Source organism: Phaseolus vulgaris, chromosome 1 (genome assembly GCF_051622355.1).
Source record: "Phaseolus vulgaris cultivar YP4 chromosome 1, ASM5162235v1, whole genome shotgun sequence".
Classification (NCBI taxonomy): Eukaryota; Viridiplantae; Streptophyta; class Magnoliopsida; order Fabales; family Fabaceae; genus Phaseolus; species Phaseolus vulgaris.
The window spans coordinates 47,439,458-47,463,044 of NC_143498.1; the positions used below are offsets into that span (position 1 = coordinate 47,439,458).

Sequence of the window (23,587 nt, forward strand, 5' to 3'; positions counted from 1 at the left end):
CAATTTTTCTTTGTCCTTCTCATAGCAGTAACTCCATTGCACTAACTTCGTAATTATATACTTATTGGCAAGGCCTTCAGTATTCACAAAAATCACAACCATTTCTTATAAAAGAGAGGAAATACAAGCAAATTTGGAGGCTCTAATAAGCAATATTAGCTATATGTGTAATCTTATCGTTGCACAGAAATCATTTTAGTTTAATCTGTATTCTCAGTGAAGTCATGCAAATAATCAAAACTAGAAGTTAGTCAAAGCCAAGGCTAAATTTAAAAATGTTACAACGAAATTATTAGGAACGGGGCAATATCCATGCTAATCTGCGTACGTTATTTTTTTCCTAGATTGATGTCCTTCCTTGTATATCATATAAAAACTCGTTTGTGAAATATTCGTGTAATTCAGTAGGTACTCCATGGTCAAAATAGTTTGCTTTATTGAAAAAAAAAATGTCCATTCCCAACGAGACAACACTGATAAGAGAACCAGATGGTAATATGGCCTTCTTGTGCCACAAGTTTGACTAACAAACATAAATCTGACAAATGTTTGCACTGTCTTTCTGTACAAATTTTAAAAACAGACAAGAAATTGAAGAGAAACTGTCAGTAAAACAGAAGATAAAAACAAAAGTAATCCGATGAATAAAAATTACGTTAAACATAACTAATATTTAATTCAATGAGACAAATATTTGTTTGAGTTTTGTGCATGAGAAATTGTGTTTTTTCATTAGCAAACTTCAAACTGCATTTCAAATATATATATATGGCCACAACATTATTACAAAGAAAGTAACTAACAGGAACAGAAAATTAGAAGGCAAGTCTCATGCAATTCCTATTCTTTTCCCTTCCAATGATTCTCTTAAGTTCATCAGGTTCGCATGGAATTGCAAGTGCTCCCACCTGAGAGAACCCGAACTCTTCTTCAGCTTGCTTTAACAACTTCACAAAGTCAGGGTGATCCAAATACCCCAATTCAATAAAGAATCTCTCTGGCTTCCACCCTTGAGTTGCAATCACCACAAAATGGCCCTGCTTCACCCCTTTTGAACGTGAGAAAGAGGTTTGTATTTTCCTCATCACAGGCACCAGTACTCCGAGCCCTCCCATCCACAGTCCCCAAGAACAAGTTGTACATGTTTTACCCATGCTCAGAGGAACAAACAGTAATAACCAGAACAAGCTTTTTGGAAGTTCTTACATGCAAAGCTGGAATATATATATATAGTGGCGTGTGTGGCCAAAAGATAAGTGTCAGGTGACAATGGAATTGGAGTTCATAATTGCATAGGGGTGGGGACAATGGCATGTGAGCTTTCGTTAAAGGTTAATTAATGTCACTGCTCCCCCCCGTTTTGGATACCAAGTTAGCTCCATTCTTGATGCATCATCTTTGAACTCACTACATGCAAAGAAGAAAAAAAAAACATATGCAAGGAAGACTAGGCAAAAGGTACAACCCTACAGTCATTTCAATTTGCCTTCATTCAATAAGGGTTTAGGGGGCCTCTCAATAAACACATGAAGGATGCTAACATCACCTTTAAAAGTGTCAACAAAAAAATTCATCCATTTCAGCTTTATATCTAACAAGAACGACTTCCAGTCTTATCAATATATAAAAACTATTAAAGGATATGAATACAAAAAGTTATAAAAGGATGCTAATCTTAATTGTGTCTTTTCTAATTTTTAGTTGTTTCTTCTAGGTGAATAATCTTTATTTTGTCTTTGTCTGTAGTATTTATTGATTGATTATTTCTCTCTTTAGCTAGACTTAAAATGAGTGTACTGCTTTGTATATTTTCAGACTATTTGTTTTGATTCCAGGGAATAGTAGAAGAGATATTTATTTTTATATCCTTTGTCTTCCTTTTACTATTTTGTTCATATATGTTCTCTTTTGTTCATCTTTGCTCTATTTTATAATATGATATCAGAGCTCTGGTTGCTACATTTATTCCATGGGTGAAGTTGATGATAAGATCTTTGTGATCAATCCAAGGCAATGATTGCTACTAGCAAAGGAGGTTATAAAAACAATGCTACAATCTATGGCGGAGGTGGTGGATACAGAAGAGGAAGTTATGGAAGAGGATATACTTCCAAAGTTTGTAGTCATTGTGAAAAGACAAGGCATACCATTGATACATGCTATAAAAAACATGACTTTCCACCTCATTTGAAGTTTAAAAATCATAACCATGATCAAAGTCATACTAATGCAGTTTTTCATAATACAAATTTTAATAATAATGAGCAGAATCATGAAGGTTCAAAGTCAAAAGTGGAGTCTCAACAAATTGGTTTTACTCCTTAGCAGTATCAAACATTGTTAGCTCTTTTACAACAAGCCCAAATCCAGTGCCTACCAATGTTTAATGTTTATAGTCAAGTCTCTGTTATTCCTTCCATTTTATATTAGTATATCTAAATCTAAAAAATATTTTGAATTGATTCATGTAAATGTATGAGGACCATACTCAATACCATCAATTCATGGTCATAAATAAAATATTACTTGACCATAGTTGATGATTATTGGAGGTACACGTGGATTTTTTTTTTTAAACAAAAATTTGAAGTTGTCAAGATTTTGGAAATTTTTGTTGTTTTTGTTCAAACACAATTTGAGACAGCAATAAAAATAATAAGAAGTGATAATGAGACTGAATTTTTCATTGACTAATTTATTTGTTAACATAGGAATAGTGCATCAAACATCATGTGTCAATACTCCACAACAAAATAACATATTTGAAAGAAAACATGGTTATATATTAAATGTAGCAAGAGCTCTCATGATACAACTTGTTTACATGTTGCGCATATTATAAACATGCTTCCAACACTTGTTTTAAATTATTCTTCTCCTCATGAAATGTTTTACAAAACTGCAGGCTGATGTTAAGGTATTAAAGGTGTTTGGATTTTTGTGTTATGCTAGTACTTTGTCAACCAGTAGAAAGAAATTTGATCCAAGGGCATCAAAATGTGATTTTCTTGGTTCTAAAAGGGGGACAAGAGGATGTCTTTTGTTGAGTATTCAATCTAGAAAAAAATTTGTGTCTAGAGATGTTGTCTTTTATGAAAATGTTTTTTCCATATCAAAGGGTTCAAGATACTAGCAAGGAAACTAACAGTCCTAACATTTATGATCAAATTTTGTTTATTGAAGATCAACCTGTCTTAAGTCAGCCATCACAAGCCATTCTTGCACCTTGTGATAATGCTGAAAATAACAGTGATAATAACTGAGTCAGACATTGAGGTTCCATAAGATGTTTGCTCCTATATAGATCAAAACCTCAATGAAGATCATGACATATAACAAAATTTTGAATTAGATCAATCTGTCCGAATGAGTACAAGAATAAAAAGACCACCTGGGTATTTAAAGGATTATCATTGTAATCTTAATGTTTCCAATACATCTTCAAGAGTTAAATATCATTTGAATTCTTCTTTTGTCTTATAACAAATTATCACCTTCTTACAAATCTTTTGTTATGTCTCTTTCTTCACATGGTGAGTCAAACACTTATTCTGAAGTTGTGAAACATGATTGTTGGAGAAAAACTATACAATGTTAGATATTTGCTTTAGAGTCAAATCAAACTTGGGAGAGTGTTCTTCTGCCTAAGGACAAAGTTATCATAGGTTGCAAATGGGTATTCAAAATAAAATATAAGGTTGATGGGATAATTGAAAGGTATAAAGCAAGGTTAGTGGCAAAGGGATACACATAAACAGAAGGCATTTGACTACCTTGATACTTTCTCTCTAGTAGCAAAGATGACCACCATAAGGTTGCTTCTTTCTCTAGCTTCTATCTATAATTGGGAATTGAAACAATTAGACATAAACAATGCCTTTTTACATGGAGATTTGAAAGAATATTTATACATGGTTGCTCTTCTTGGATTGACTTCTATTCCACCAGTAAAAGTTTGTAAACTAAAAAAGGCTTTATATGACTTTAAGCAAGCCAACAGAGTGTGGTTTGTCAAACTGTCATTCTTTTTGCTTTCTATGGGATATACTCAATCTATGAATGATCATTCCTTGTTCATTCATTCTTCCGAAGGAAATGATAAAGAAGAGATTGCTCGAATTAAACAAGCCTTGAATTAGACATTCAAGATTGATGATCTTGGGGTTTTAAGATATTTTCTTGGTGTAGAAGTAGCAAGAAGTAAAAAAGGAATAATGGTGAATCAAAGGAAATATGCATTGGAATTGTTAACAGATGCAAATCTTTTATCCTGCAAACCTGCACCCACTCCTATTGATAATCATGAAAAATTCTCTTCTACTGGAAGTGTTCCTCCTTTCACAGATGTTCAAGCCTATAGAAGATTGATTGGAAGGCTTATGTATCTCACTAATAACCGACCTGACATAACATTTTATGTGCAACAACTTACTCAGTTTCTTGCTAAGCCTACAATTTCTCACTATATTGTAGCGATTATAATTCTCAGAGATATTAAAGGAGCTCAAAGTCTTGGTTTATTTTTCTCTTCCAACATTTCTGCTCATCTCAAAGCCTTTTGTGATAGTGATTGGGACACATGCAGTGATTCAAGACAATCAGTGACTGGTTTTAGTGTGTATCTTGGGAATTCTCTCATATCTTGGAAATCAAAGAAGCAATGAACAATATCAAAGAGTTCTTGTGAAGCTGAATGCTGGACAATGGCCACTGTTACATGTGAAATTCAATGGTTAACTTATGTTCTTCAAGATTTCAAAGTTCCTTTTGAGCAACCATCTCTTTTATACTATGACAATGACTTAGCAAGATACATTGCAGTAAATCCAGTGTTTCACGAGAGCGTACGAAACATATAGAAATAGTTTGTCATGCTGTTAGAAAAATTAAAAAAGGGTCTCATCCATTTGCTTCTCATTTTCACCATAGAAATAGTTAAGTCATCAATCTTTCAAGAGTATTTGTTCCAAGCTATGTCTCATCAATATTTGCTCCCCAGCTTGTGGGGTATTAAAAGATATGGATACAAGAGTTATAGAAGGATGCTAATATTAATTGTGTCTTTTATAGTTCTTATAGTTGTTTATCTTTGTAAAAGTGAATAACTTTTATTTTGTCTTTATCTATTATGATTTGAGTATTTATTGATTGATTTTTTCTCTCTTTATACTTAAAATGAGTGTATTGCTTGTATATATTCAGACTATTTGTTTTGATTCCAAGAAATAATAGAAGAGATATTCATTCTCATATCTTTTACCTTTTCCTTTTATTTTTTGTTTATTTATTTTCTATTTTATAATGAAAAATTTGTTGATAGATAGTGCATCTTTGACACACGCTCAATAAACATGTAATTAAGGTTCAAAAATCACGTCAAACACTTTGATTTTAAAAGAGTGCATACATATATATCTTTTGGTGGATACTGTCAATGGGTTAAGTCAAAACATCAAAACCCATTTATATAACCTATTACGAAGTGGGCTTTAAGCCTAACTCAACCCCATAAAACCGGCTCATAGGGTTGAGGTTTGCACCCACTTATATACAATGAAAGGCTCTAATATCTCCAACATAACCATATACACAAAGCTGCAATTACAATCAAATACTTGAAACTAGGCATTGACAAAGAAATGTGAGCAAACACATTTTCATTGCATGTTTAAATGAAGAGAGCAATTGTAATATGCAGTAAAAAAAGCTAATTTTTTGCCTTGCAATACCCATTACTTTTATTCTTTATCCTTGGGCAAGAATGTTCTCAACTATTGATAAGACACATCTGCTTACACAATAGTGGATATACAGGAAAGAGCGTAGAAAATTATGGTTACCATGATAGCGACCAGTAGATGAAGGTATCGAACTACGCACAAATTATTTAAGAACATTTACCTATAATTGACTGGTCCCCAAGTTTTCTTTTTATTTTTTGCTTTTATGTTTATTTTCTTAAAATAATGTTAGAAGAACAATTATTTGTTGGGTATAAAAGTGAATGTGTAGGAATGAGTTCCGAGAGTATAGACGTGGGTTCATGTAAGAAATGTTAATATAATTTGCGAGTTGAAAATATAGTTATAACTGGAAGAATTAATTTCTTGATGTTGGATAAAGCTTCTTGATTGAAGCCACAACAAAAAGATATGATTCCCAACTTCAATATATATGCCGGATTTTTGCTTCCTACTAGATGATTTTCTTCGGTGAGAAACCAGATAAAAATCACAAGTTTGCAACAAAGAGTTAAAGTGTATGCACCTTAATCATTAGTTCAACTTGTTGCCTCAATAGAAGAAAATTAGAATCATTCATTTTCTCAAAAATTGGATGAAAGGGAGGAGTAGCGAAAGTGGAGAGAAGACTAAAAAACTGGTTTTACAATAAATACTAGTTGCTTCCCTTTTATATAAAAGTTTGTTAACACAATAAAGTGATAGTTGTCCAAAACCTTAAACCACAATTCCATACATTAATATAACGAAAAGTATATGTCAAATTGAGATGTATATGAATGTATAGCATATGATGAGTTTGGATTCTCCATAATAATTTTGAAGGAAAAAATAAGCAGAAAAAATAAATTAAAATTAATTTATATATAAGTTAAGATTATTAAACTTAAATAAATTATATAAAATATTTTTTTTATAAATTAAATGGTAGATAAACTAATTTTTAACTTGTAAAATGGTTAATTTAACCTTTTTTTTATTCTTTTCTCCTATTGAACATACAAGGTCAGTAGATGCTAAAGTAAGACCAGAAAAATGTGGTTTTTTAAATAGATATGATTTCATCTTTTTTACTCAGGCACTTTCTTATGCATCAATGATCTGAGGTATTATCCTTTGCATAAGGCAACATGCACATGTATCACAGCAGGTATGTTCTACCAAGTTGCATATGGCTCTTTGGGTATAGGAGCAGTGGAAGGATAATTTCAGAGTGCAGTAAAGTTATCGTTACAAACACCCATGCAGACAATATACAACTCTTTCTTAGTTGAGTGCTGATATATTATACAACTTGGAGAGATTCTGAAATTACATTGTGCTACTACATCATAGTGATGTGTTTTATGATGCAATTGTAAAATTAACATTTTCTTTCTTATTATACTTGAAGGACCCAACAAGTAACAACATGAAACCTTTGAAGAGTTAAATTCCTTTATACATAGATTACTTGTTCCTTTTCAACCCGAAATTCAATAGGTTGCTCCAAACTTTATCAACACCATCCTGAACCTACTTATAAAAGACACTTGTAACTGTAAGCAAGCACAACAAATAGTTCTAACCAAATCTAGTATTTAATCTGTTTGGATACAAAGTTAAAAGTAATTCTAAAGAAGTTGTAAAAAACACTTTTAACTTGTACAAAAGCATGTTTTGGAAAGGCCATGTGGTTTAAAACTTCAACCCTCTACTGTCCATAAAAAGAACACCCGTGAAGTTCCCCATCATCATCAGTAGTAATGTGAAGTGTGAAATATGAAGCAGTGCCTCCTGCAAAGTATAAGAAATTCCTGTACTCTAATTAGAAACAGTTTTTTAAAATAACAGACAGCAAAACAGGAATCCGATCAATCCAGAAAGATGGTATCCATTAAGCTCAGAACTTAACTCCTGAAATTAATTTTACCCCAAATTCAAGGAGACAGGAAAGAGAGACAATTAAAAATAACCTTTCATAGAAGAAGTGATGGAACGTGCGTGATAATTAATTTTGTTTCTTAACTAACACCTGCGTGATAGTAACCTTAACCTACCACCCCCACCCGAACACAGAACAGGAAAATCAATAATTGCAGAGGAAGAGGTAACAAATTAAGTTATTTTGGAGTCCCGCATCGAGAAGGGTGGGCGACTTGGAAATTGTATGGGTATGTATAAATAGAAGTGGACAGGGCACGTGGCGTAACACGGTCTCAGGTACATGTGTAGCCGTACATGACGGGGCAAAAATATTTTGTTAGTGTTTGGTATGAATCATTATGCGGGAGTAATTAAGGTTTGAGGACAAATCAAAAGAAGCTACGTACAAGGGGTACGCACAGGTGCCCCAAACAGCGTAGCATATTATGCAAGAACCAAAATAATAAATAAATGAGAAGTGGATTGAGAAAGTGGAGCTTACCGTTTAGAACGAGAATCAATGGAAGATGAGGTGAACGAGGTTGGCACAGAGAAGGAAGAGGAGGAGGAGAAACAGGAAAAGGAGAGCAAAGCGTAAGAGGAAGAAGAGGAGAAGGAGTGTTATGATTATGGAAATGGGAGAATCTGCCCACACCACCAACATAGTTCATTGGTTTTGCATAATTTGATTTCAGATAATGTAATTCATTTTGTTGAATTCAACTGCAGAGTTGCAGCCAATGTCAAACCTACTGTACTAGTGGTTGGAAGTTAGAGCAAATAGTTGGAAGTTTAAGCAAATGAAAAAATTATCTTCTTGACGTCTTTCTTACCCTCCATTCCAAGTTTCTTTTTGAAAATAATGCCTTTGTCTTTCCAATTTTTTTACCTTTTATTTGTAAGAATGTTACAGAATGTTACGAACAATGGTGTTGGACTCACTAGATATCATATCTAGTAAGTTTAATCATTGTGTTTTTTTATAATTTATATTTAAAGATATCATTATATTTGTAATTGATGTGCAACTGGACAGAAATAAAACCTAATAGTTGTCGTGGATGTCAAAAAACGTAAATGATGAAAGGTTCCTATTTTTTACTAAATATCGAAAAATTTCAATATTAAAATCGAGAATTCACACTGTATTCAAATTTTAGTTTTCTGATAAATTATTCATTTTTTTAAGACATTATTCAAATTAAGAATCTCATCGAAAACTTACAGCAGTCTTGCAGTTGGCAACCGAACCACATTAAATTCTGTATTGTTTATTTTTAACAGTTGATTCGTGATTATGTGTGTTGCTACGCGTGCGTTTTTTCCATTAATATCTTGTATTGAGAGCACAGTCACATAAATATGTTACATCTTTTTTCAGGTTTTTGCAAGCTAGGATTGGCCATAAGTGAATGGAATAGATTTTATTACTAACAATTTAAAATACTAACTCTGTATATGTTTCATCAAGTATACATGAGCTTAATGTAAATAGCAAGTTATATAATGAATTTGAATAAAAAAAAAAGAGTACATTTTAACTTTTAAAATGAGACTCCAGAAAAAAAAGCCTATACAGGTGAGTATTGTTTTTTTTATCGCTAAGACTATATGGGTCTATGGGTTATAATGAAATTAGGTTAAAAAACTTCAAACATAAATTGTGATTAAAATTAAAAAAAAAATATTTAAGACAAATGTAAGCCTGATGTTACTAACAGGTTAGAACAAGAAAACTCATTTAATTCAACCTGTTAAAAGTAGTTTAACCCTAGTTTTGTACAAGCTTTTGTAAACTAAGTCCAAATCTGATTAAAATGATTCATATTTAATTCATGCTCAAATTTTAAGCTATGGTCAAAATTTTCATCGATGTTAAGTGGATCAAGTACTCATAAGCAGAGATTATATAGTGACCCTTCACTTTTGATTATCATATATAATTTGCACTTTTTCTAAAATAAAGATTTTCATGATTGTTGGAATGGTGTTAGAAAGAATAAAATATTTAATACTCACTTTGAATAGTCTTAAAAACTATTACACGTATATATACTTTGTATTCAGACGCCAAATTTTAAATACCTATTTGTTGTAAGGAATTGTTGGAAGCTATTAAAATCTAGTTCTTTTAATGGTAGAATTGTTAAATTAAAAGAAAATCAATAATAGAAATGAGTTTTTTTTTTAAAATTACTTCTAATATATATATTCTTCCTGTGTCCATATGTAATTCACAACATCATTCCACAAATGTATAATTAGCATACATTTCTATTTGAAAATTATTATTATCTAGTATTATAACTTTTTTAAAATAAAAATTTAAATTATAAACAAGCTCAACAAGTAAAGTTTCAAGCTTTACTTTTTTTTTAATAAGTGAAACCTAAGTTCTTTTATGATTGTTTAATTAAATGACTCAAACTTTAGCCACCTATTTTTTTTTACACAAATTAAATCTAAATTTCTAATTATTGACTCAGTTCAACTAGTTAACCTCTACTTATGCACCTTAAACTAGACTTCAAATTTTAACTTTTAATTAGTTTATCATTTATTTGTTTATAACTCACATGTCAATCCAAATTAGGATAAAATATATTTTTGCTCTAAAATATTTTCAGATTCAAGTGTAGTCCTTGTAAAAATTTAATACAAATTTAGTTTTAATATTTATTAAAATTATTGTGATTTTAAATCCTCGCTTAACTTAAACGCATGGATTTTTATTAGATAACATATAATTTTTAGAAAATTAAAACCAAATTTCAAGATACTTTGGGAAAATATATTTTATGCTGTAAAATTTTACTCAATCGCATGAACGTGCTCTGGAACCAGGCTAACACAATTCTGTGTAGTTGCTTTCTTGATTACTGACAAAATGAAAATAAGAAGTTTTTTCTTGCACCCTACATTTTTTTTCCTTTTTCTTCCTGCATCCCTATATTCTTTGAAATATCGAAATTATTCTTTTTCACAGTTTTATTTAATTCTAGAATAGAAATTTCATAAGAAAAAAAGTGATTTAAGAATAGAAATTCCGTAAGAAAAGATGTTTTTAGAATACAAAATCATTCCAAAATCGGTAAGATAAAAAATCATTCCAAAATATTCTTCTAGAATACATTTTTTTTATTTCAAAAATAGTACTTCCAGAATTAATAAAATGTGTTTGGAAAATATGTTATGGAAATATTTTGGAAAGAGCAATCCAAAACTTATTTTTAAAATGGGTAAAACAATTTTCTTCAAATATGATGGGGTGCAGGAAGACATTTAAGCAAACTCATCCTCCCGAGGCTGCTTCTTCCTGTACCTCCATACCTTCTTCTCTCACCTCTATAGATTCTCGTATTTCCAAAAATGTCCTTCTGTAATATTCTGGATTACATAATCCGGAAGTCTTTTTTCAAATGCGTTTCTGGATTACATAATCCGAAAGTTATTCTATGGGAGTGGCACAAGAAAGATAAAAATGTATTTTCATGTTGTGTATGGAGGTGCCAGAAGAAGATATGGAGGTGCAGGAAGAAACAGTCTCCTCCCGAACTTGCATTGGGCTTTCAAGTGTTGTATTTGTATCATAAGTTATCTTAGGGGATTGCTAGCTATACCCCCTCAATTTGAACCTGCACCCCCACAGATTTCGAAAAGACTATTTTGCCCTTATTTAAAGTAACTTCCGATTATCTCTGCTTTTAAAAATTTTCCGAAATTCATGAAATACATTCTTGAAAATACAAAAAATATTTTTAAAATAAATTTTATGACATATATAATACTTTCTAGAATTCTTTTTTCTGGAATAAGTTTTCCATAACACACTTATGTGTTCTAAGAGAGCTTTCCATAATACATTTCATATATATTCTGAAAAGTTTATTTCTAATTTTATTTTATTTTTTCTCCTTAAGTGTGAGCTCCTCTGATGATGACGGCAGTGGTGAAAGCAATGACAAGTGCAATAGGGAGGAGCAGAAGGAATAATTTGGTCATTTCACCTAATTGTAAGGTACAGGTTAAATATGGAGGTGCAGAAAGTAATTCCCCATATCTTATACACCATTATTGACATGGGACTCTTTCTTCCTGCACCTCCATACCTTCTTCTCTCACCTCCATAAGTTTTTAAATTTCCAAAAATACCCTTTTAAAATATTCTGGATTACGTAATCTGGAAGTCATTTTTCAAATGTGTAATTAGTTTGCGGATTACATAATCCGGAAGTCATTTTTCAGATCAATGATTACTCTTTGGATTACATAATCTGGAAGTCTTATTTAATTTCCGGATTATGTAATCCGGAAGTCTTTTTTCAAATAAGTTTCCGGATTACATAATCCGAAAACTAATCTATGGGAGTGACACAAGAAGGATAAAAATGTATTTTCAAGTTGTGTATGGAGGTGGCAGAAGAAGATATGGAGGTGCAGGAAGAAACAGTCTTGACATGGTGCAAATACTCAACAAAACCAATTTGTGGCCCAGTAGTGTAAAGGTGAAATAGCATAATAAAGAGCTTAATAAAAAAAAAAAGGCTTCTTCTTTCTCCACACACACTTTACTTCCTGCACATTCATATTTTTTCAAATTTTCATTTCCCCTTCTCCTTTTTAAAGTGTCTAGGATTCAGTTTACATATCTGGATTTCTTTTTCGGGAATGTCGTGTCTAAAATTAGGTAAATAGTGTTCATTTTACATAATTTTTCATGTTTTCAGGAAATTTTTTATCATTATTTCGAATGGTTGTTTTGAAAGATATTTTACTCTTTCAAAATGCTTAATCTAAAATATGTTTTATATTATTCAAAAATACCCCTTACCCACTTCTTTGTTATCCGAATTTATCTCTTTTCTGTAATTTAATATATTTAAAATGGTGAAAATATTATCATAATAACACTTTTGTTTTCTGTGATACCTTACCCGAAATGTTTTTTAAAATGTGTTATTCGGAATGGGAAGTACTTTTTACCATTATTGTGTAATGTGGCATAATGAGTTTTCTGTACGTTGGATACGATACAAGACTGCATGGAAAGACACTGTATGAATGATGCTGCACATTAAGACAGAGATTATTTTATTTTATTTTATTTTATTTTTAATCTATTTAAAAGGCATTTTATATTCATTTCTCATATTTGTGGAACTTATAAGGTTTTCCTCTTCCCCCTTCGTCTACGTAATTGACATCTTCATATCGAACACAACCCAGTTTGTACCTACAACACTTGCGTCGTCAAAATAGTTGAAAATTCAGACACAAAATTAGGGATTTTAATTCATATTCTTATCTGCCTCTAAAAGTCAAGAATTGAAACAATCCATTGTCCTTTTTCAACTCACAAGTTTTTCTTTTTCAACTCAAAGATTAGGACAAGTCAAACCAAGTTGGGCAAATTTTAGTGTAAGATCAAATTGCAACCAAAGTTAGATGAAATAATTTTAAGATCAATCAATGAAAGTACATTTTAAGAATTCAGACTTTTGGGTTGTTATGGAAAAACGTGTTACCTTGGAAAAATATTCACACAATCTCCATTATTAAATTTTGAACTAACCATCATAGTTTTAACATAGTTTTAGCCAAATTCTTGAAAACCCACGCATTAAGTTTAATTATTCATTTGGAAAACAAGAGAGACATTGAATAAGAGACATGTAACAGAGCAGAGCCCCACTATCGCGTGCGAACTCAAACGCCAACACTGCGCCACGTGTCGATGACTTGGATTGGACCCACCAAATCAAATCTTGTCCCATGATTGCTAGGCTTAACTCGATTCAACTAAATTAAGATAAATATTTAAATAATAAATTAAGTAAAATATTCACTCCACCTTCTACTTCTAAACTCCTTGACCTCTTCATCCACAACATTCCAAACCTAAGACTATTATTATTATCATTCCAATGACACATGATCCATGATCCATGATCCATGATGTATGTGTTAACATTTGATGATGCAGAGAAAAAAATGATGGGCCATGAATAATGTTGAAGAAACCGACATTGTCCTTGGTGTCACAATGAAGGGTGAGTCATAATTAGGACCTCACTCATGACTCACCTTCCTCTTCATTCTCAGTTTCAACAACACCACAACATTTCGTATCTTTTATTTCACCAAAACGCTGTTGCCAAAATCTTCTTTAACAGTAACTAACGTTGTCTTCACTTATTGTAAACTAGTTCCTCCTCAAAATCAGACACTATGTACAAATCCACGTGTCACCCTTTCAAGAACAACCTTAATGTCCATGATGTGTCTTCATCACCTAATTCACCATCCTTTCTTTTTCAATCTAAATCAATCAAACAAATAATACTGAGCCAATTCACTTTACAAGGATATTCCTGATGCAATATTACAAAACAATAATCATTCAGAAAATTCAGAAAAAATGTCATCAGAAATTTGCACATACCCAACATTTTATACTATAAACATATTAACCTTTGTAATGTTATTATAGTTCTCATACATTATTATATAAAACCGGCAAAGGAAAGGCTATTATTATTACCCTTTTGGGGTAAGATAAAGTAATTTATTCTTAGATGGATGCGGATAAAAAAAATTATTAACTAAAAGACACCACGAGCCATTAAAATACAATATCGTTGAAAAATAATATGCGATAATATTCGTATCTACTTACGTATGCATACATAAGAAAAATACTTGTATCTACGTTTTCTTTTCTTTTTCCTTAATTATGGCCAATCATAATTACATTATTTTCTGATATTTAAATTGTTATAGTCCTCTTTGGAAACACATCTAGAAGCATATTAGATGAAAATCTTCTGGACTGAAGCTGTTACATTCTCAAAATATTTCATTGTTTTCCATCTTTTATATATATTGTTTTTTTCAAATATGTCATCATCGACCGACAAAGTTAATTACAAGATTTTAAAAAGTTGACATCATAAGATGAATATTTATTTGGGGAGTTCGCATTTGTGTGTGTGATTTTTAAAATATAACTTCCTAAAAGTATAACTTAAAATAAAATAAACTGTAATTTGTCTTATGTTTGGTGATCAATTATTTGTTTTATCTAGCGTCATTTAAGAAAACAACAAATAACTTCTGCTTCAACAATCGTATCATTAAACTTGAATATCACTGAGATTCATGCATGCATTATGAACTTTCTTTAAGGTTCATTTCTTTAAAAATAACTAAGAGGAAACAAAATTAATAACTGGAATCTATAAAATACAATTGAATTATGAATTAAAAAAAAGTACAAATGAATTGAAATTAGGTAGATGAGAGATGGATAGCGAAAATGGCAGTTGTGAGTAGTGATGTTACAGAATGGAAATAATATTGTTGGCTTGTGGTCACCATAAAATGTTTTATGTGCAATTAATTATATTCACCTAATTGATTAGGTCATGAAGAAACAGTATCCAGCAGAGACTCCTATGTGGCTTAATTGTGGTCATAAACATAATTAATAATATAATTAATCAACTCGTAGTCTTAATCTCTTAGATGATTTTTCCACTAAAAAAAGGAACCAGCCGTTTCGTTGGTTGTTGAATGGCATGACTCACCGTAGGTGGAATTGGACGGCGTGAATTGTAATTTAATTTATTTTAATTTGAAAACGTGAAAGCTGAAGTGGTGTACGGTTGGGGAGAAAGGCCGTGGTGGCATGGTGGTGGTGACAAGATGAAGCTTCGTGGAACCTTCCAATTGTGATCAGAGAAATGGACAAAAACCTACCTTGGCCTTCAAACATGTCTAGGTTAGAAATAATGGTTAATACAACCACTCTCATTCTTTCGAACGTCGTCGTAAGTGGATGGTGGTGGCTACTTTGCAATGTCAAGTGCGTGTTTTGGCTTTATGGATGCTGTTCTCTACTTCTTCTCCTTAACAACTAAACCAGTACGCAATGCACCAGTTGTGTTAAGCTCTGCAAAACACAATCCATAACAAAACTTAGAAACTCATCAAAATTGATTTTTTTCTTACATCAAGTTTGAATCTACCTTTTTTAATAATTCAGGAGTTTGGATTCAAAATGAAAAATAAAATCAAACTATAAAAGTAAATTGAGGTATTGTAAGATAAAAATAGATGGGCTGAGCTCATTCACGCAGAAATCAATTTATAGAAAAAAAATTATGATTTTCAAATTTTAAGAAAAGTGTAAATTAACTAATGTTTATGTTTGACTAAAAGTTTGTGTGGATTAAGGTTTCTTGAGTACATTTATTGAAATTGGTGAAAAATTTTATTGTTATGGTAAAATCTTTAATTTTTTAAAATAGATAAATTGTAAGTTTATAAATTTATTTTTATCTTTAAAATCTTTTAAATAATATGAGTTATCTTTTTTAGATTTTAGTTAATTAATATTTTGTAAATTATTTTTAGTAATAATTATTTTGAAAAAAAATATGAATTACTTAAAAAATTGGAATATAGAAAGTTGTAATAAAAATAATATTATTTAAATGTATACAAATTTACTCTTATATTTAAAATAATTTTAGAAAAATATGATTTCTTTATTTATGTATTTTAGTTATTTATAATTAAAATATTATTTTCTATTCTGTGTAGGAATTAATTTAAAAAAAAAAAAAACAAATTATGTGAATTTTTGTGAGAAAATAGTTGTGTTTCAATTTAAAATAAAATTATAATATTTATAATTATAAAAATATTTAGATGAAAATTTATCAATATATATAAAATTGGAAATTGTTAGATAAAAATATATAATTTAAATATTTATAATTTAAAAAATATATATAAATAAAAACTACTTTTGTATTAAATTTAAATAATTTTTTTATAATTATTATTATATAATTTTTTATTATGAATAATTATGTTATTGTTATGTTATAATTTTATTTTTTATTATTATTATTTATTTATATTAATAATATTGTTAAAGAAAAAATGTTAAATAAATTTATGTAATATTAGGATTACTAGTTTGAGGTTACTAATACGATTGGGGTCACTAGTAGGATTAAAATCAATTTTTAAATTTAAATTTAAATTTAAATAAACAATTAATCTATTAAAATCAATTCTTTAACACAAATTAATTATACACATATAATAAAATAAACTCCCACATATTTTTAACATGCATAGTCACCACTATCATCAATCTTATCATGATATCATCAATCTTATCATGATAAGAGCAGCAATTTACCACAACAATAGAACCACCTACACAATATAACAAACAAATTCATGCAAACGGTTTGGGTGGCGTGGGAAAAAGTATGTGATTCTAGAGATGAATGTGAGCTAGGAATAAAATATATTAGGTTATTTAATGTAGCATTACTTGGAAAGTGGATTTGACGTCTTCAACCTATGGAGGATGAATTGTGGAAAGAGATTCTTGAATCAAAGTATGGTGAGAAACCTAAGAAGTGAGGAAAGTAATCCTAAGGAGTCTTTTTGGTGGAAGGATTTAAAGAAAGTTTGGAGGTCGGAGGAATGGAGATTTAACTTTGAGGATAATGTCACCTGGAGGCTAGGCGATGGGAAGCGAATAAAGTTTTGGGAAGATAAGTGGCTTCACAGTGAGGCTACAGAAATAAAGTTTACGAGACTTTTTTCTATTACCATTGATAACAATACAAATACAAATTTATCACAAATGAGATCTTGGATTAATGACATTTGGCATTAGAGAGTGTATTGGAGGCATGGTTTGTTTGCTTGGGAGGAGGAAGAAGAAAATCATTTGTTGTCTTGGTTGGTTAACAAAGTCCCTTCAACGGGGTCAACGGATCAATGGTTGTGGAAGGCGGATGAAGGGTTAGTTTACACGGTGAGCTCGGTCTATATTTGTCTTAAGAAGACAAAAGGGGGAGTATTTAGATCATTGTATGAGGCATTTTGGAGCATTAAGGTGTTAACCTCATCAATGACAACTGCATGGAAAGTTTTGGGAGATAGGCTACCGACTTGTGTTAACTTGGAGAAAAAAGAGTAATTTTGGAAAACACCTTGTGTGTTATGTGTGGGGAGGTTAAGGAATCTGGAAGTCATATTTTCTTCAATTGTAAAGTAACTTGGAGGGTTGTGCATGTGTAGTAAGTGGATCGGGGAGGTTATGGTATACCATCGGGATGCCAGATCCCATTTCTTGCAGTTTAAACTGTGATGGGCTTCAAATTAGATTAACATTATTCGGGGAAGTGTGTGGATTGTTGTGGTTGGGGAAATCTGAAAGCAAATGAATCTCATCATTTTTAAGAATGATAGAGTTGATAGCTCTGAGATTTTTACTATGGCTCAACTAAAGGCGTGGTCGGGGATCACGTGTAAAGAAAGGTTAGCATCTTTTACCTATGCTCAATGGTGTATGGATCTAAAGTCATGTTTGATTTTTAGGGTTTAGGGTTTAAGGTTGCTAATATGGCTTCACCTCCTCCATCACCTGTACCTGACATCCGACCATCCACCTGCCTCTAAAGCTCCTCATTTCACCTTTGGAGTTGCTCCTATCCTCTTAATGCTTCTTTCATCCTTAGCCTTGTTTCCTCCTGTGCTCTTCTGAAATCCTCAACACGTTCATCGTTATGTATCCTCATTGCCTCCATCATCTTCATCAACATACGTGTTGTATCCGGTAGGGATCCTCCATTTTGTTGATTTTGGCTTAATCCCAAGTCCCACATCGATGGGTTCATTGTTTGGGAAGGAGGTTTGAGGGTTATATATTAACATCCCCTCCTTCACTGTTATATATCCCAATTTGTAATATCTTCTCTCATAATAATAAAAGGGAGTTGTTTTTGCTGTGCTCGGAGATTAGGTTAAACAGGTCGAACTCCGTTAACAATTTTCGGGTGTGTTATTTCCTCTTTATCTCTTTTATTATTTTGCTTTATTTATTCAATATTATTTGTCGGGTAGCTCTGTTAGGGTTTTGTTTTAGTGGAAAAATTACCCGTTTTTCCCAACAAGTGGTATCAGAGCCGAAGGTTCGCCTTGGGTTGTTTGAAATTATTTGTAATATTGAATATTATATTTTGAGTTTGTAATGGCAAATCAAGAAGAAGAAGCCAAGGATGTATCCAGAGTGTCGGGCTCCTCTTCATCATGGTCGAGGTTCCCAGTGTCCACCTTGAAATTGGCGGTGGAAATATTTGATGGCACTGGACATTTTGGCATGTGGCAAGGAGAGGTCTTGGACTCTCTTTTTCAGCAGGGTCTTGATATTGCTATTGAAGGAGTGAAACCAAAAGGGGTAGAGGAGAAAGATTGGAGCATCATCAACCGGTTGCATGCGGAACTATTCGATCCTGCCTGTCCAGAGAGCAGAAGTACGCTGTAAAAAACGAGACTTCTGCACACAAACTGTGGAAGGCATTGGAGGACAAGTTTCTGAAGAAGAGTGGTCAGAACAAGCTCCTGATGAAGAAAAGGTTGTTCCGATTTGACTACCAACAAGGTACTACTATGAATGCACACATCACTATGTTTAATCAATTAGTAGCAGACCTGTTGAATTTAGATATGAAGTTTGAGGATGAGGATTTGGCTTTGATGTTGTTATCATCTCTTCCTGATGAATTTGAACATTTGGAGACTACGCTCCTTCACGGGAAGAAGAATGTGTCGTTAGATGCTGTTTGTTCTGCTTTATATAGTCATGAATTGAGAAAGCAGGATAAGATGAAAACCAAATCAACGACATCAGAAGAAGCATTGGTGGCAAGAGGTCGTCAGCAAAGCCAAACAAAGGAGAGAAGAGGGATGTCTAAGTCTAAAGGTCGAGCCGTTGCCAAAGATGAGTGTGCTTTCTGTCATGAGAAAGGACACTGGAAGAAAGACTGTCCAAAACTGCAGAAGAAAGAGAAGGTTCCGCAAGATGCAAATGTTGCAGAATGCAAAAGTGATGTGGAATCAGATATCTCTTTAATTGTCTCGCTTTCAGCATCATCGTATCCAGATGAGTGGATATTGGATTCAGGTTGTACCTATCATATGTGTCCCATTCGGGAATGGTTCTTTGATTTTCAAGAACTCGATGGCGGGGTTGTTTACATGGGTAATGATAATCCATGTAAGACAGTCGGGATAGGTTCAATCAAGTTGCGGAATCATGATGGATCCACTAGAATTTTGCGGGATCTACGCTACGTGCCAAAGTTGAAGAAGAATCTCATCTCATTGGGGGCTTTAGAATCTAAAGGCCTAGTCGTGACGATGCGAGATGGAATTCTTAAAGCAACTTCAGGAGCACTGGTGATGTTGAAAGGCGTGATGAAGAACAATTTGTATTACTATCAAGGTAGTACAGTGGTGGGGACAGTAGCGGCAGCAACTTCTAGCTCTAAGAAGGATGCTGAGGCAACGAAGTTGTGGAATATGAGGTTGGGACATGCTGGAGAGAAATCCTTGCAAATTCTTACCAAGCAGGGATTGTTGAAAGGTACGAAGGCTTGCAAACTTGAATTTTGTGAGCATTGTGTTCTGGGAAAGCAACGAAGAGTGAAGTTTGGCACTGCAATTCACAATACCAAGGGTATTCTGGATTATGTGCATTCAGATGTGTGGGGACCTGCCAAGACTCCATCAATCGGAGGTAGGCATTATTTTGTCACTTTTGTTGATGATTTTTCCAGGAGAGTTTGGGTGTTTACTATGAAGAACAAAAATGATGTGCTTGGAATTTTCCTTAAGTGGAAAGCTCAAGTTGAAAACCATACAGGAAGGAAGATTAAGGTTCTCCGAACAGATAATGGAGGAGAATACAAGAGTGATCCGTTCCTGAAGGTATGCCAAGATTGTGGCATAGTTCGGCACTTCACTGTTAGAAAAACACCACAGCAGAATGGGGTTTCGGAGCGTATGAACAAGACACTTGTGGAGAAAGTTCGTTGTATGTTGTCTAATGCTGAGTTAGGCAGAGAGTTTTGGGCTGAGGCTGTGACATACGTTCAACATCTCGTCAATCGTTTGCCATCATCTGCTATAGATGGCAAAACCCCGTTAGAGGTATGGTCTGGAAAACCTGCAACTGATTATGATTCTTTGCATATTTTGGTTCTATTGCATATTATCATGTGATTGAATCAAAGTTGGATCCACGGGCAAAGAAAGCTCTTTTCATGGGCTTTAGTCCTGGAGTGAAGGGATACCGTTTGTGGTGTCTAGAGGCAAAGAAGACGATTATTAGCAGGGATGTTACCTTTGATGAATCTGCCATGTTAAAGAAGGTAAATCCAGAAGGAGCTGATAGTACTCCACAACAGGTGGAGTGTGCCCGGAAGCAGGTGGAGTTTGAGCCGACAGTGGTGATCCCAACACGAAATACCACAAGTCACTCTCCTATGGCAGAAGAAGAGTCAGATGAGGAAGAGGTTCCTACCCAAGAATCTCAACAACAATCAGCGTCAATTGCAGTTAGAAGACAGAGACAAGACATTCAGAAGCCTACTCGTTTCATGGATATGGTTGCTTATGCACTTCCAGTTGTTGATGACATTCCATCCACTTACCCAGAAGCCATTCTGAGTTCAGAGAGTGGTAATTGGGCAGGTGCGATGGAAGAGGAGATGCAGTCTTTGAAGAAGAACAAGACGTGGAAGCTGGCACAATTACCGAAAGGTAAGAAGGCAATTGGGTGCAAATGGGTATTTGCAAAGAAAGAAGGATTTCCTAATAAAGAAGATGTTCGCTACAAGGCAAGGTTGGTTGCTAAAGGCTTTGCTCAGAGGGAGGGAATTGATTATAATGAGGTATTTTCTCCAGTTGTTAAACATTCCTCCATTCGAATTTTGTTGGCCTTGGTAGCACAGTTGAATTTGGAGCTTGCTCAACTTGATGTAAAGACCGCATTCCTACACGGTGATTTGAATGAGGAAATCTATATGACTCAACTAGAAGGATACAAGGTTGATGGTAAAGAAGATTGGGTTTGTAAACTTAGCAAATCGTTGTACGGACTGAAACAATCTCCGAGACAGTGGTACAAACGATTTGATAAGTTCATGAAGGATCAGAAGTACAAGAGAAGCAAATATGATCAATGTGTGTATTTGCGCAGACTTGAAGATGGTTCCTACATTTACTTACTCTTATATGTTGATGATATGCTGATTGCAACAAAGAGCTAAGTTGAGATTGATAGGTTAAAGGCTCAGTTGAGTAAAGAGTTCGAGATGAAGGATTTGGGGGAAGCCAAGAAGATTCTCGGCATGGAGATAAACAGGGACAGAGAGAGGGGAAAACTTTGGCTGTCACAGAAGCAGTATTTGCAGAAGGTACTACAACGTTTTGGTATACACGAAGATACAAAACCTGTAAGTACCCCACTTGCTCCTCATTTGAAATTGAGTAGTCGTTTATCTCCGACGACTGATGAAGAACGAGAATACATGGCGAAAGTCCCATATGCAAATGCAGTTGGAAGCTTGATGTATGCAATGGTGTGTACAAGACCAGATATTTCACAGGCTGTGAGTGTTGTTAGCAGGTACATGCATGATCCGGGCAAGGGTCATTGGCAAGCTGTGAGATGGATTCTACGGTACCTCCAAAATACCTTAGATGTTGGATTGGCATTTGAGCAAGATGAATCACTTGGTCAATGCATAGTTGGATATTGTGATTCTGATTATGCAGGTGATTTGGATAAGCGACGGTCTACAACTGGCTATTTGTTCACTTTAGCAAAAGCGCCAGTTAGTTGGAAGTCTACCTTGCAGTCTACGGTGGCTTTGTCTATGACAGAGGCAGAGTATATGGCGATTACAGAGGCTGTGAAAGAAGCAATTTGGCTTCATGGGTTGCTTAAAGACTTGGGAGTTGGTCAGAAACAACTTGAGTTATATTCTGACAGTCAGAGTGCTATTCATTTAGCAAAGAATCAAGTCTTTCATGCACGGACGAAGCACATTGATGTTCGTTATCACTTTGTGCGTGAGATTCTCGAAGAAGAGGAGATTGTTCTCCAGAAGATTCACACTACGGAGAATCCTGCAGATATGCTCACCAAGGTGGTTACAAGGGCCAAGTTTGAACATTGTTTAGACTTGGTTAATATTTTGCACATTTGAAGTTGGCGCCCAGAGGCGCAAATTTGAAGCACTGTAAAGTTTTGTTTTTGTTATGTTTTGAGAAGATTTGTTTTAGGTGGGACTTGAAATTAAGCCAAGGTGGAGATTTGTTGATTTTGGCTTAATCCCAAGTCCCACATCGGTGGGTTCATTGTTTGGGAGGGAGGTTTGAGGGTTATATATTAACATCCCCTCCTTCACTGTTATATATCCCAATTTGTAATATCTTTTCTCATAATAATAAAAGGGAGTTGTTTTTGCTGTGCTCGGAGATTAGGCTAAACAGGCCGAACTCCGTTAACAATTTTCGGGTGTGTTATTTCCTCTTTATCTCTTTTATTATTTTGCTTTATTTATTCAATATTATTTGTCGGATAGCTCTGTTAGGGTTTTGTTTTAGTGGGAAAATTACCCGTTTTTCCCAACACATTTGGGGCCCCATTTGCCTCTTCTTCCGTCGTTGCTCGTCTTGTCCCTCTCATTCATACCATTTACTAGTATGTATTAAATGGCCCTTTCTGTAAGGTATTAGCTTGTGTACCGCCCTGATGGTCGGATGCGATGACGTGGCATCCTGTTACAGTGTAGGCGTGTTGACAAGGCGCCAGGTTGACAGTTGGGAAGGAAGTCGGGAGGCACGTGTAGTCGCCGATAGTTAAGTTGGCGTGTTCCGATCTCCAGCTTACTAGAATAGGCGATCGCCAGGTTGAGGACGAAGTCGCCAGATGCAGACTCAGGTGACCAGGCAGTCGGAGATCGCCAGAACAAGCACATCGCCGAAGTCAAAAGAGAAGCAGATTATGAAGGCGGCCGGCGAGACCACAGGGAAGGTGTATGAAGGCCCTACCTCGCCAG

At 33.7% G+C, this 23,587-nt stretch overlaps 1 long non-coding RNA gene across 1 annotated transcript; it reads right to left on the reverse strand.

The window, feature by feature from the left end:
* Positions 1–7,152: 7,152 nt before the first annotated feature.
* Positions 7,153–8,503, reverse strand: LOC137816205 (uncharacterized). Its single transcript, XR_011081783.2, has 2 exons — positions 8,149–8,503; positions 7,153–7,517 (listed from the first exon to the last, which is right to left on the reverse strand). It is a non-coding gene; the product is annotated as an uncharacterized LOC137816205 (long non-coding RNA).
* Between the last annotated feature and the right edge of the window lie 15,084 nt (positions 8,504–23,587).